Source organism: Chiloscyllium punctatum, chromosome 4, assembly GCF_047496795.1.
Source record: "Chiloscyllium punctatum isolate Juve2018m chromosome 4, sChiPun1.3, whole genome shotgun sequence".
Taxonomy (NCBI): domain Eukaryota; kingdom Metazoa; phylum Chordata; class Chondrichthyes; order Orectolobiformes; family Hemiscylliidae; genus Chiloscyllium; species Chiloscyllium punctatum.
Window position 1 is genome coordinate 51926466 of NC_092742.1, and position 15109 is coordinate 51941574.

Sequence of the window (15109 nt, forward strand, 5' to 3'; positions counted from 1 at the left end):
AAGGACAGATTGAGATGAAAGGGTGGTTCCCATGTGACTTGCTTTTTTTTGTCATCGCTGTTCTTGTCATCAGGCACATGCTGTTAATTGATCAAAGAATCCTTTGTGAATTCTGTTCTGAGATCTTTGACATGATCAGTGTGTATGAAATAACATGAACAGTTAGATTGTAAATGGGGTCCTCTGCTTTTGAGGAGTTGCTCTGTATTACCCAGCTAACTTGCATGGCTGGTATGTTTGAGTGCTACCAATACTTGAATCTCTGACTGTAAGTACATTTCCTCTGGCCACAAAACAGCAAATTTCATTGAACAACACAAAATGTGGCATTGTTTTTTCCTAATAGCAGGTTCTGTGAAAGTTAAACTACTATGTGGATGCACCTTTTCAAAATTTACAGCAAAGCTGTCTGAAATTGTTTTTACTTTAAATTGTTTCTTCATGTACTATATGCCTCGAATGATCTTTACTAGGGAAAATTATTGAGATGTTCGTTATTAATTGTCTCACACTGAAAAGGATTCACTTCACACTTTGTCAATAGCATTGAGTTCCATTTATTTTCTATTTTTAAGCTGTGGCTTTGTTCCTCCAAATCTATTTTTTTTGCAGTAATTTCATTAAAGTCATTGGGTGGGTTTACCAATGTCAGTTTGCATTAAGTCAGTCTTAATTAGGTGTTTTATTTAGTTACTTCTTCCAGAAATACTTACCATAGTTAAATGTTCTGATTAGATAAACACTTTACTCAAAATAATTTTTCCATAATTAGACATTTTTTTAGCTGCAAGACTTACCTTTATTAAATAATTACTTTTATAGGAATCAATGGGTAGATTTTGATTTTATATTGTGAGATCATATAAAATGGGTAAGAGCAAATTGTCAGCTTTCCCCTTATGATTTTTATTTCCTTTTGACTCCAAAACTCTACTCCAAAATGCCTTTCTGAAGTGAAATAAAATATTGCGAATATCAATAAGAATGCATTGACATCAATAATCCGTATTTGCCGTGTTCAGGTAGGAACTTGTGGGATTATTGGAGGTCTGTAATTCGTGACCAGATCTATTTCTGTTCTTTTAAATCAAAGTAGGAAATACTGAAAGTATTTCGTGGTTCAGACAGGATCCATGGAGAGAAGCAGTGTTAATGTTTCAAGTCATTGACCTTTCATCAAGAATGTTCTTGTCACTCATCATCTATGCGTGTCTAAATATGCCATCTTTCTTGTAACTACAACCAGGCCAATGCAAAAGTTTCTTTTGGATACAAGCAGCAAGATTGAAGTGGGAATCCTGATGTTTGTATGACTAAAGATTTCCATAAATTTCACCCAGGCTTGGGACCTGGAGAGACACTTAATTTTGCTGCACTGGTAACATAACACAGGAGATACCAGTTATAAGCGATAAACCCAATTCGATTGGTGTAGAGAATGGGTACAATACACAGTCTTCATTAGTGATAGGGACCATTATGTCCCACTGGCCAGTCACCTCAATCTCCTCATAAGGTGCTGACCTACCACTGGCCATCTGTTTCAATGGCTGCTTTACTGAAGAGTCTCTTCTCAATAAATGGCTGGAATCCATTGCACTGGGCAATAAACAGAAAAGAAAACGCTGCTGACACTTTGGTGAGCTGGGATGTCATGATCATGTGCAGGGTATTGACAGATGGCATGCTGGTTGATAACATGAAAATGACAGCCATGACTGACATGGAACTTGATAAAATGAAAATTGACATAGCTTCTGAAAGAAATCAGACACACCAAGGGCACATCATTAGAGAATACAGTTAAATGTTTATCTGACAGGAGGAGTTCTGAAAAAAATTTTGAGCAAGGTATAAGGAACTTCTGTTCTCAATGTTTGAATGATTGAGAATAGAATGTGTTTTCTCCATCCAACTCTCAACTCCAGTTGAGTTAACCTCATGAGTAATTATGCTCCAATGCTGTGCTCTGCTACAAAGCCAAAAGACCAATTCTATGAGGAATTTAATACTGAATTCAGCCAAATCCCTGATTCGGTACATCTTTACTGATTTGAGGGAAAATAATAAAGATGTCCCTCCTGTTCTGGGTATCAAGGCCTGGGGAAAGTAAATGAGAATGATCGGAGATAATTTGAGCTTTGGTGCTGACAGAATTTTGGATAGCTAACATTTTAGATTAGATTAGATTACTTACAGTGTGGAAACAGGCCCTTCGGCCCAACAAGTCCACACCGCCCCGCCGAAGCGCAACCCACCCATACCCCTACATATACCCCTTACCTAACACTACGGGCAATTTAGCATGGCCAATTCACCTGACCTGCACATCTTTGGACTGTGGGAGGAAACCGGAGCACCCGGAGGAAACCCACGCAGACACGGGGAGAATGTGCAAACTCCACACAGTCAGTCGCCTGAGGCAGGAATTGAACCCAGGTCTCTGGCGCTGTGAGGCAGCAGTGCTAACCACTGTCAGAACAAACTGTTCAGTTGGTATGTTTTTTTTTCCCCAGTCTCTTGTATCAGTGATCAGGAGATTATCAGCCTGTTCAGACACACTACAACAGGAGGGACTTGAAGTGTCCTGGAGATATCCAAGATCAAGGCATTGATACAAGATGAATCTGATCATGGTCTCGCACTGCTTTCTGAACAAGGTTTGCACCATTGATATCACTCCCTAGTGTATACCAGGGTTAGGATGTAATCCTTGAAATGTTATTACTCCAAAGCACAAATGCCATCTATGTTTCAACATCAACCCATTGCCTCCCCAGATAAAAACCAATAGTTCCTCATTTTGATTGAACAGGTGCACTCCAGTATTCCCACAAAGAGTACTGAAGCTACATTGAAGATACAGGAGTGCACTCTCAAATATGGGAAGCACGAGTGGAACAATGATTGATTTGTGGCTAATACCACTATGAGGGAAACTGTCATTTGAGGCCAAGTGATTTGCTCTCCTTAATCAAAATAGAATGGAACTGAATGCTTGAAGTAAAGTCCAGTGAGAGTTCACACAAAATCCACTGCTTACAATGGTACCAGACAATCTGGATGTCTTTTGACGTGGAGAATGCATGAAAAGATCAAAATTAAATTTGGTCCATCAACAGATCTATAGAGAATAAAGGTAGTGAAAGTAGTCATTGATTACAACAATCTGTTGGAGAGATGGCTGGAATGTTACCTTGAATTGTACTTGAGGGAAACCAGAAGATAAAGCTGTGGACAGCATAGAAAGTCTGCTTGTCATGCCAAGCCAGCTATTAAACTGCAGTGGGGTAGTTTAACAAAATTATTGAATCACTTGCTATGAGCAAAGCTCCAGCAGGTGGTGATTACCATCTAAACTCCAGGCATAAGAAACTTGCACTTCAGTAGCATCTGCACCAATGTCCATCTCCATGGGAGGGAAGGGATCAGTGAGCCAGGATGTGGGTAATGCAAAGATTGTGAACCCATCCAAGAACTAGGACAACTGCAGTGATTGCAGCAGCTATCTTCCTGCTGAGCACTGTGGGAAAGATAGTGCTCTGTGTCAGTGTTTGTCAAATTGCAGATCTGTTGGGAATCCATGTGGCTTGAGAACTGGAAGATCCTCAATATTCATGATCTTCTCTGGCCATCAACTGTAAGAGAAAAACTTTGAATAAAGGAGATAACTGTTGCCGTCATTGATCTCACCAAGGCATTGAAAAATGTGAACAGAGATGGTCTATTTGAACTGCTTGAGAAAATTGACTGCCTGCTGAGGCTACTCAATGTCATTCCCCCCCCCCCACCTTTCCATGATACCATGAATGTAAGAGCAGCTATGAAAGAGCAAATTGGAATCCTTTGAGAACTGCAGTGAGGTCAGGGTTGTATCCTGGCACTTAGACTCTTTGCTGCTGCCAAAAGCTTCCAGGCCATCTGCAGGGGTGTCCACTTTCTTGCCAAAGCTGATGGAAAACTGTTCAGCCTTGCTGTCCAGAGTGCTGCTGCACACTGACAATACCATACTAACATCCTGTACTGAGGGAACACTTTCAGCAGGAAATGCACACACTGTCTCAGATAAAGAGTCCAGAACTAGAGGGTGTAGGTTTAGGGCGAGAGGGGAAAGATATAAAAGAGACCTAAGGGGCATCACTTGGCAGAAAAAAAAACACGAGTTGCAAGGATATGGGGGCGCTAATTCCATCACCATACTTGTTGATAAGATAACAATAGGGCCTGCAGCCACTCCAGAATATTCGTTGGATGGGTGACAGCAATATAGTCAAAGCTGGTTAACTGACACTGGGTGATATATTTCCAAATCAGAATGATCTGTGGCTTGGAGAACAACTTACAGGTGCTGGCATTTCTATGTATCTGCTCGCCTTCTCGCTGGGAGTGGACTTGGATTTGGAAGGATCCTTGGTGAATTTCTGCAGTGCGTCTTGTAGATGGTACAGACTGCTGCTACTGAGTGTTGGTGGAGGGAGTGGATGTGATACCAAAGAAGCAGGCTGCTTTGTCCTGGATGGTGTCAAGCTTTGTGTGTTGTTGGAGCTGGACTCATCCAGGCAAGTGGGTACTATTCCGTAACAACTGACTTGTGGAAAGGCTTTGGGGTGTCAGGAAGTGTGTTACTCACCATAGGATTCGTAGCCTCAAACATATAAAGCATAGTATTTATGCGGCTAGTCCAGCTGAGTTTCTAGTCAATGGTAACACCCCAGGTGTTGTTTTAATGGGGAGTTTAGTAATGGTAATGCCATTGAATGTCAAGGGGCAATGGCTCTATTCTCTCTTGTTGGAGATGGTCATTGTCTGGCACTTTCATGGCATGAAAGTAACTTGCTGCTTGTCACCCCAAATCTGGATATTGTCCAGATCTAGTTACATAACATTATAATGCAAAAGCATCCTCTTGCAAGGTGGAAGACAGCTCCCTTCTTCCGTTGACTCCAAGTTGTGGATCCAGTTGCAAAGTGTCATTCGCTATACACGCGAATTGACCAAAGAACCTGTGCAAATGAGTTGAAAAGCTTAAGGAATCACTTCAGATTTGCATATACTCAAAAATAATAGCCATTTGGGTAAATTACTTGTAGACAAACTAGGTTTATTTTCTTGGAAATAATTGAAATTCTGGTAGTGAAAGATTTCATGTGAACACTTATTTTGTCTTTGCATATTTCTTGCATGTGCAGAACTGTATGTCATTCCACCAGAATGGGAGTCTATCTGTTGTTGACCCTGCTCAGAGCCCATGTTACTGGAAGGCGAGGAAGGGTGCTCCGGTTTCCTCCCACAGTCCAAAGATATGCAGGTCAGCTGAATTGGCCCATAGTGTTAGGTGTATTATTCAGAGGGAAATGGATCTGGGTGGGTTACTCTTTGGAGGGCTGGTGTGGACTTGTTGGGCTGAAGGACCTATTTCCACACTGTAGGGAACCTAACCTAAAAATAATGATGCTGCACCAATAGAGTTTGAGACCAAGCTGTTGGTCCTTTGCCCAGTGAACGGAAAGCAGATTGAATGAAGAATTGAGTGAGGAGCTCTGTCACTAATGACTTTGTTTCACTATCAAGGCTCTGGCTGAGCCACTTCTCCTGCTGCATGATAATTTTTTGTCTTTTTCTTTTTGCTTGCCCATCTTTTTTGAGGTTTGAATGAAGAATGTTTAAATTAAAAGTGCACTTCAACAGGGAAAAGTAATTGTTTGAAAAGAAACCTACACTATAGGCTTGTTAGTTAAAACAGACATTGGAAACCTGTTAAGATCCCACTCAAAATATATATAAAAGAGCTTGTGATCTGTACTGAATTTCTAAATATTTATGAGACCGCCTACATAAATGTTTAAATGACTACTTCTGTTAATTGTTCACTTGAAGAGAATAGAATTATTTTATGTACACTCCACTTTGCTATTCAATTAAAGAATGACTGTAAGGAATTATTCCTATATTCATTTGTATAGTTTATATGAAAAATCACATGAAGTTATGTGTGGTGTTAGAACTTATACAGCTGCTGACTTGCATGTTGATTTGGTTTTGATGCACATGTGCTACTCAAACTGCTATAACCATACCAATTGATTTAATAATATAAATCCGAATATGGTGAATAAAGCTTCTGAGAGTTATATCACTATTATACAGCTACAGTTAACTTTGTTGTGTGAGTTCTTCAGATGTGATGCAAAGAGTTCAAACATTTTAAAATTACTTTGCAATTGCTTTACTCCTGGACCAAAAGAAACAGTAGTAGAGTTTGGGCACATTGTTCAGTGACTATGTATAAGATTTAATAATTGATTTATTACTCCAAAACTGAAGGAGTTTTAAAAGTTCTGAAAGACAGATATTAATATTTATATTATTGCATAACAGGAATCACATCCCATACAGTTGGGTATCTCTCAACAATGGAGTGTAAAATAGGTGCCTGACCAAACCAGCCTTCTTTTCAGCAGGTGGGTTACTTGACTTTAAAATGACTGCTTTGTAATCAAGAATGTCATTAAACCAATCCAGAATACCTTATTGCTTTCACTTATGCCATTCAAGTAAATTGGACATTATACCATCATCCAGTTCATTCAGGGGTCAGAAGATATGATCAGTGGGAAATCTCGCAAATGACACTAACCTGTTGGTTCTGTCTGCTTTTAAAGAGACAGATTGTTTGGTCACATTCTCCAAAACTGATAAAAGTGACTAGCATAATTAAATACTTCTGAAATGATAAAGTATCAGCTTGTACTGTTCCAGTATTCCTAATACAATAAAGAATTAGCTGCTCCACCTTGTATATGTGTGTAATATGATTGCAACTGGAGGGCTGAAGGGCCTGTTTCTGTGCTGTATTGTTCTTTGTTCTTTTGTTCAATAATATTTGTGCTCTTCATTTAAGGTTGAAGTACATTTTTGAGTACTCTGTAAATTCTATCTTTGTGTTATTTACCATTATATGACTGTAATATTCTTTACCTTGAGGTAAATATCACCAGGTGTGTATGTGCGCGCAATTAAGCCATAGATTATGTTTAGTTCAGGAATCTTCGATAACTTACCATACCGTAGTGGGGTTGATACAGTTAGCATGGCTTATGTACATTCATGAGTTGTTCCATATCCAAATTCATCCTAGGCCAGTACACAGATACTCATGCTAACTGTCTTGTATATTCAATACTTATGTGTCCCTGCTGTAACATGGACATGATGTATTGGTATAATACTTCCTTTTCCCTTGAAAATAACTTGTTGCTATAGATAAAATTTGGTTCTTTATTGTCAAAATGAATTAATTCTCTCAAGTGGTATTTGAATACTGTGAGGCCACCCCTGGATAATGACCTTTTGCAACTCCTTATGGTTGTTCATCTTTCTCTGTTGCTACTTGCAACAGTTTTCACTGGCTTTGGCCAAAGTGTAACAACCCAACCTTGAGGATGTCTTTAACTTTATAGCTTAGAGCATTGACATGTAGATCAAGAGGAGTGCTATGGTCATTGTATGGGATGAGTAATCTGCTCAACATGTCAAATGTAATTGTCCTGGAACCTGGCTGTACCTCACTTCTCCACAGTCATATCCTTACAATTATTAACTTACTTGATTGTGTCATGTGTAACCTGTTCTGCCAGAGTGGATATGGTTTAATTTCATGAATTGTGATGGTATGCCAAAATCTTTGCATACTGGTAATCCTGCCACAACAAGAATTATAAGATTGAGTCTTTCAGGATGCCACAATGAGTATTGCACTCTGATTCTGCCAATGCATGCAATTAGTGATCTATGATACGTGTGAAGTCAGTCTTTCATAGGTTGTAGCGTGGAGCATCACTTATAGGGTCTTGGAGACTGTGTGCAGAGGTAATATATTTTAGTATGTTGTTCTACTTTTTATAGCGAATGATATAGGTCACAATCACCTTATAACATCAACATGGCGTGTCAGGTTAATAACTGTGGTCACCTTCTGAAATTCTGATTCTGAACCTTAATGGATATGTTTACACCTTTTGTTAAGTTTCCTTGCAGCCAGTGTCGAAGTGATGTCTTATCTTATTAGTCACATGTTATCGTCTGTTTATTTCCTTTGGAACTGGACTTCCTGCACATGGGTACCCAACATTTTTTGGTGCCACAGGCTTTATTGATATCAAAAGGTTGAACTGCTTTTCAACCATTTATTTGTTCCCATGTCTTTTCTTAAAACATGTGTGAATACATTTTGCTTTAACTGTTAGGATTTGGAAAAATGTCTTTTCGTGTGGGAAAGGATCAGAAAAATCCCAAAACATGTCATGGGTTGGAGTTTCTACTCTTGATCCTGTTATCTCCTACTGAGTGTCTGCATATGTCCATATCAGGTGAAAATGCTTCTGTGATGCTGTTCATGGTGGAATAAACAGATTCTGAATGAGCGCACTTGTGAAAGTAGTGATTTGCATCAGCTGTCATGGGGCTGTAATGTCTGGAGAATACAAAATCAGTGTCTCCAGTATGGAATAAGAAGAAAACAAACCATGGGGTGGCACGGTGGCGTAGTGGTTAGCACCGCTGCCTCGCAGCACCAGGGTCCTAGGTTCGATTCCAGCCTCGGGCGACTGTCTGTGTGGAGTTTGCACATCCTCCCTGTGTCCGCATGGGTTTTCTCTGGGTGTCTGGTTTCCTCCCACAGTCCAAAGATGTGCCAGCCAGGTGAAATGGCCATGCTAAATTGCTCATAGTGTTAGGTACATTAGTCAGAGGGAAATAGGTCTGGGTGGGTTACCTTTTGGAGGGTTGGTGTGGACTGGTTGAGCCGAAGGGCCAGTTTCCACACTGTACGGAATCTAATCTAATTTTTGATGATGAAAATGGGTATAATAAAAATTTGTTATCCATGTGTTTTGAGAAGTGTGGGATTTTTAAATGTAGTGTCCCTTTAAGAGTAAGTTGGGCTGGAGAGCATTTTGAAAGAAAACCAATTGCATTCCTGACTGTGGCATAATTTGGTTCCAAAAAATCCCCATGTCCACTCATGTTACCAATGGGATGAATAGCTAAAAAACAAAGGATAAATACAAAATGAATTGTAGTGGTGAGAGGTTACAACATATGGAATTTGTATACAGAGGAAACAAGAAAATTTCTCTCTAAATGACACCCAGGTTTCTCTTTGATAGTTTTTGACTAGAACCTAGTGTTGTGGCAGTGCTCTGAAAATAGGGGAGACTGTTATTGTGTGCTTTGTACTTGGAGCAGACAGAATACTGAAGGCAGAAACGGTGCGAGATTATGGATAGGATAAGACTTGTTACAGCTGCCAGAGCCTACCAAAGTTTTCAAAGGGGTAAGAGAAGGATATCTTGTAGTGATTCTGTGTCATCCGGGCTGTCACGACCCGAGAAGAGGAAGATTTGTAGATGTTTGCTTTTGTCAGTGCTCACTGTGTTTGGGACCCTTGAATGAAATATGGGTGCTGGGCAATGTGGTTTAAGTGTTGAAACATTCGGTTACGTAGTGTGAGAGCCTACAAAATTGAGGTAAAAACATTGTATTTATGTATTTGTAAATAACAGATTAGCGTTTTTCGTTTGTGAATGATGTTTCATAAAGTGAATGACTAATTAACAATGTGAAATTACAAACACGGTTGGAAAGCTGTGTCCTGAAGTACATTAGTTGAAAAGAAAGATCACTTGCCCAACACTTATTTATCAGCAGTGTTTTCTGTTTTTGTATTTGTAAAATCTATCACTGTAATGATACGTTTAAAAAAATACTTCTCTGTTAGCAATTGGCATTTATTAGAAATGTCAAATCTTCACTCAAACCTTTTTTTACAAAGCAAATTTTCAATATAGTGGCTGGATATCTTAGTATGCATTAATAAAGTTGAGTTAAATACGGGCTTAATCTCTTCCATAAAATGTGAGACTTAAAAAAAATGCATTGTGGAATTTTATTGTAGTTATATGCATGCACACAGAAATATGTTTGTGGATATGGAAGTGCTGCAATGGCCACCATTCAATAGTAAAATTTCAAATAACAGCCTATCAATATCTGGGTAGGCTTTAAAATAGACCATCCTGCTATCATAGAGGATTCAGCATCCTATATGCTGGCATAACATTGTTTATGGCACTGGAAACTGTATTCACAGCATGTCTTGTCAAACTTATTTGGACTGTAATCCCTTCTATTATTTAACATCACTCCTCCAAAGTTTATTTCAATAAACCTCCATTAGTTTAAGGCAGTGCATCTCCTGGTAATGAAGTTTAATTTAATGAATGAAGTGATGGCCCATTTTACTATAATGAAGAAAATCTCAAAATTCTAACCTGGAAAAACTATTTGAAATGGTTTAAAAGCCCTGTGTTTTTAGAAGAACGTTTTGATACATAAAAGAAAGCTACCATTGAAGTTGTATTATCAGTTTGTAAATCAGCAAGTTAATGATTTTGAATTTCAACAAGAACACTAGTGTGCTTTTTTGTAATATTTACATAAGCAGGGCTGATCCATTATTACTCTATTACTATACAGAATTAACTTGTAATGTTGATAAGGATTTTTGAATTCCGTTTCTAAGTAGTAATTTAAAAGATTATTGCTAAAAGAACAGTGAAACTTTTAATAAAAGGTACATAGTTCTAGACAAGACTGGCTGCAGACTGCTAGATTGGTTGCATGAAACCAGGCTATTTGGTTGTTAAATTGTAAAATGGGAAGCTTATGTATCCACACCATGTTGAAAAAACGGTTTTATAATTGCATGAAAAACCACAACTAAGTATATGTTCAAATATAAACATTGCTGCCATGTTTATCTTCAGTGACGTCCATTCTCATCAGTTTTGTTTTGTGAAGTTTAGTAAACATTACAAATAAGTGACTAGAAGTTGGAGTTTTTCCTCTGTTACTCATCAGAACGAGGACTCAAATACCAAACAAAAATGTTAAATTTCCAGTCGTCTTTCAATAACATTTGTGAAACGTACATGATCTCAAATGTGCAAAATTGTTTTTGTTTTGGGTGTGCCTTTTGCTGTCTAATCTCCAAGCTCTAGAATTCTTTTCCTTTATTCTCATGACTTTTCACCCCTATTCCTTTTGAGCTTCAATCACTGAAAAATTGAAGACCTAATTTTGACCTTTTTTTTTAGTCACCCATCTGAATACTACCTTCTTTGGCTCTGTATCAGTTTTTTGTCTGAGTACCCTCCTGTGAAACACCCTTCAGGTTGCCTGCATTAAGTGTAAACTTTTTTATCCTTATAAGTAGTAACCATGGGCAGAATTTTGTGCATATTGATTGAAGTATGGTCATAGATGTTAAAGCCAGCAGAATGCCCCTATCCTGTCACCACCCGAATGAAAAGCCTGCAGAACCTTGTATCTATCATGCACCAAAGTGGTCACTCAGTGGGCTTTCTGTTGGAAATGCTTCCAAATGCTGCCATCTCTTGCTTAACCTGAAGCTGTTGGCATGGTAAGCTGAAATTTCAGGAGCAGTGGGTATGGGAGTTATCTGTTTGAGAGAGATCACGTTGGGGAAGGTGGTCAGAAACCCCTGAACACCATCCCTGCCCCGGTCAACCCAGATTGGGGGTTCCTATTCCCTTATCCTGGTGGGCGAGTCCATAATGCCAGTTGGTCATATTGCCCCTTGGGAACAGGTTTAATCATAGTTATCTGAAGAGACCCTTGACTCATCACTGATCACACAAACATTTCAATTGGTGCCAGGGTGGGATAGCCTTTCCTGTGCCAACACCACATTAAAGAACCCCCTAATGCCCACCTGCCTGACTGTCGTCCTCCCACTGCCATGTTCCCCACCTTTGTTTGGGAGGGAAATATTCTACCCTCTTGTTATAGATTGGAAAAATTTGGTTGGCCCCCATAAACATGCTGGAAGAGCATGACAGTTAATTTTTAAAAGGTGCTGCATCAGGTACTGGAGATCTGCAGTTCTCCAATAACCGTTAAAAGGCTTAATTTTGTTTTAAAAAGGGTGTTGCTTTCTTTGCATATATACAGCTAATAAAACAATTTATAAAGAACCATTTTACTGTCATAAAATGTCCAAAGTTCTTCACAAGATCATTCTGAAACAAACCAAGACCACTGAGCCGTATTAGAGTAGATGGTCAGGTAATCAAAATCTCAGTCAGGAAGGGAGGTTGAAAGGAATATCTTAAATACTGGATTAGTGGTGCTGGAAGAGCACAGCAGTTCAGGCAGCATCCAACGAGCAGCGAAATCAACGTTTCGGGCAAAAGCCCTTCATCAGGAATACTAAGTATTTTCTGATGAGATGGAACTTTGAATCAAGAAACATTATAGCCATTAACAATCCAACCCCAAGGACCAAAAGAGTTCACATTGAAAGTATATGCATAGCTCATTGCAAGACTGAGATTGAGGAATTTTGACACATCATTTTTACATCATCCAGAAACAAGAACATTTGTGACGAAGCACAAGAGGATAAATGGATCTGAAATTAGTATTTTTTCAAATTGATGAAGTTGACAACCAGGACCTAAGAATAAATTCAGAACTAATTTCCCAAAATTATTCAAAGGCTTTGGAAAACTAAAAACTACTAAATGCAACCAGTACAGTTAAGAGCAGATATTAAACCAATTTGGCTGTTTTCACCCAGAAAAGTCACACTCGCTTCTAAAAAAGAGAGGTGGAGCAGTTTCATCAAGAGGTCATTTTGCTAGTAACCAGACTAATCAAGTTGAGGTTTGATACATGAATGTTATTCATTACACTATTTGAACGTTACCTGCATTTGACTCTAAGATCTTAAGACATAAGAGCAGAATTTGTCCTTTCAACCGATTGAGTCTGCTCTGCCATTTGGTCATGGTTAAGATGTTTCTCAACTCAATTCTCCTGCCTTCTCCTCACAAACCTTGATCCCCTTACGAATCAATGTCTGTCTTCAGTACACTGAATGACCTCGACAGCAATGATTTCCACAGATTCACCACCATATCTTAAAGTCAGGCACTTGAAATTTAAAAGAGCACAAAGAGCTTCTTAAAAAGAGGCATCCAGAAATGCAAATATCAGTATTTCGACCATAATATCAGTACTGAGAAGCTGTAGATCTCTTTTTTTCTAGAGGGCAAAATGGAGGGGCAGCAGTAAGAGGGGTGGAAATAGATCTGATTGGTTGGCAGATGTCAAGAGAGCTTGCATGTGAGTCACAGTGGATGTTTGAGAATGATGCAAATGCATTAAGTACACAAACTGTGACAGCAGATAAGCTTCTGCAGAGCTAGAAAATAGTTGGTGAGATGTGGGGTGGAAGCTTTATGGCAAGGTAACTGAAGGCCTGGTCACTGCTAGTGCAGCTATTAAAATGGGGAAGCTCAAGACCTAATTTAAATCAATAACAAATTTCTCAAAAGGTTGTAGACCCGGAGGAGATTATAGAACTGGGGTGCAATTGAATAGATTAGATTAGATTAGATTACAGTGTGGAAACAGGCCCTTCGGCCCAACAAGCCCACACTGACCCGCCGAAGCGCAACCCACCCATACCCCTACATTTACCCCTTACCTAACACTACGGGCAATTTAGTATGGCCAATTCACCTGACCCAGCACATCTTTGGACTGTGGGAGGAAACCGGAGCACCCGGAGGAAACCCACGCAGACACGGGGAGAACGTGCAAACTCCACACAGTCAGTCGCCTGAGGTGGGAATTGAACCCAGGTCTCTGGCGCTGTGAGGCAGCAGTGCTAACCACTGTGTTACTGTGAATAGTGGAGACATTTTCGGGTAATGTTGGAGCGGAAGAGAAGAGCATTTTAAAACCAACATTTTGCTCGACAAGAATTAATTTAGGTCAGTGAGCACAGTGGTGCTAGGCGAGTGGAACTTGGTGTGACCTGAGACATTAGCAGCAGAGTTTTTAGATGATCTCCGGTTTACTGGGGGAGACAAGCTACAGAATATTGGTACAGAGGTAACAAAGTTAGGAATAAAGGTTTCACCAGCAAATCGACTGAGATGGGGCAATGTTGGATGATTATTACAAAGGTGGATGGGAATAGGTGTTTCAGTGATTGTGCAAGTATGAGTCAGAAGCTGAAGCTTTGTATCAAATATGATACAAAGAGTGTGAACAGACTGATGTAATCTCTGCCTATTAACAGGGAGAGGGATGGAGTTAGTAGCTAGGGAATAGAATGTGGAGTAGGGACAAAAACAACGGCTTTGATCCTTTCAATTATTTAATGGAAGGTAATTTCTGATTATTCAGAACTCGATGTTGGATAACCCATCTGATAATTTAACAATAGTGTAGGAATTAGAAGAGAGGCGTTGGTTCAGATTTCCAGCATCTGCAGTTGTTTGTGTTTTTTTCTGATGGTGGAGAGACTTTGTTGATCAACTGTCAAAGGGTGTGGACATGTTACAATAGATGGACCACCGTCACATTGGATGTGATTTGCGCCTTTGGGAGTTATTCTGTTACTATGGGTGAGGTGGAAATCTGATTGAAGAGATTCAGTTGGAGTAATGTTTCAGGAAGGATGTGAATGATTTTGGGAAGTCCAAATAATTTCAAGAATGTTGGAAATGAGAATAGATTTACCATTGTACAATTTTATGGCTGTAAAATTGAACAAGGAGGATGTTCCTATACCGTTGTATGTATTTTCTAATCAACCTGTTCAGAGGTGTTATTGCACACCTCACGAACAGGTAAGAGCTGAATCGGGAGTCCTAGCCCTGAGTAGAGACACTAGCATGACATCACAACAGCCCTCTCCCTGTACTGGTGTAACCTGAGCTGGTATGCTGGAAAATTGTTTCACAGATCTGAATAACCGAGTTTCCAACCATTTCTAGCTCCTCTAACAAATCTCCAGAACCACTTCACTGGAAGTTGGGGATAAATTAAGTATGCAAGTACTGTTGGAGCATTGTATGTCATATGTGCTGACTCTAAAGAATACTTTTATACAACAAAGCCCCAGGTTGCTGGGATTCCTTGAGGCCGCTGAATAGGAAGCTGCAAGTCTGACATCAAAGCAGAAGTAAATTTTAAAACAATGCTGATATAAATTGCAAAGCTTTGAAATTAA

At 39.4% G+C, this 15109-nt stretch overlaps 1 protein-coding gene across 4 annotated transcripts in view; it reads left to right on the top strand.

The window, feature by feature from the left end:
* Nucleotides 1-15109, top strand: part of frmd6 (FERM domain containing 6) — a 133350-nt gene that overhangs the window by 25687 nt on the left and 92554 nt on the right. For 2 of the 4 annotated variants that reach the window (XM_072568702.1, XM_072568703.1), the window contains exon 2: nucleotides 6379-6461. The exons of the other annotated variants lie outside the window; for them this stretch is intronic. The gene's annotated coding sequence lies outside the window, so the exon portion shown is untranslated. The remainder of the gene's footprint in view (nucleotides 1-6378; nucleotides 6462-15109) is intronic. 4 annotated transcript variants of the gene reach the window in all.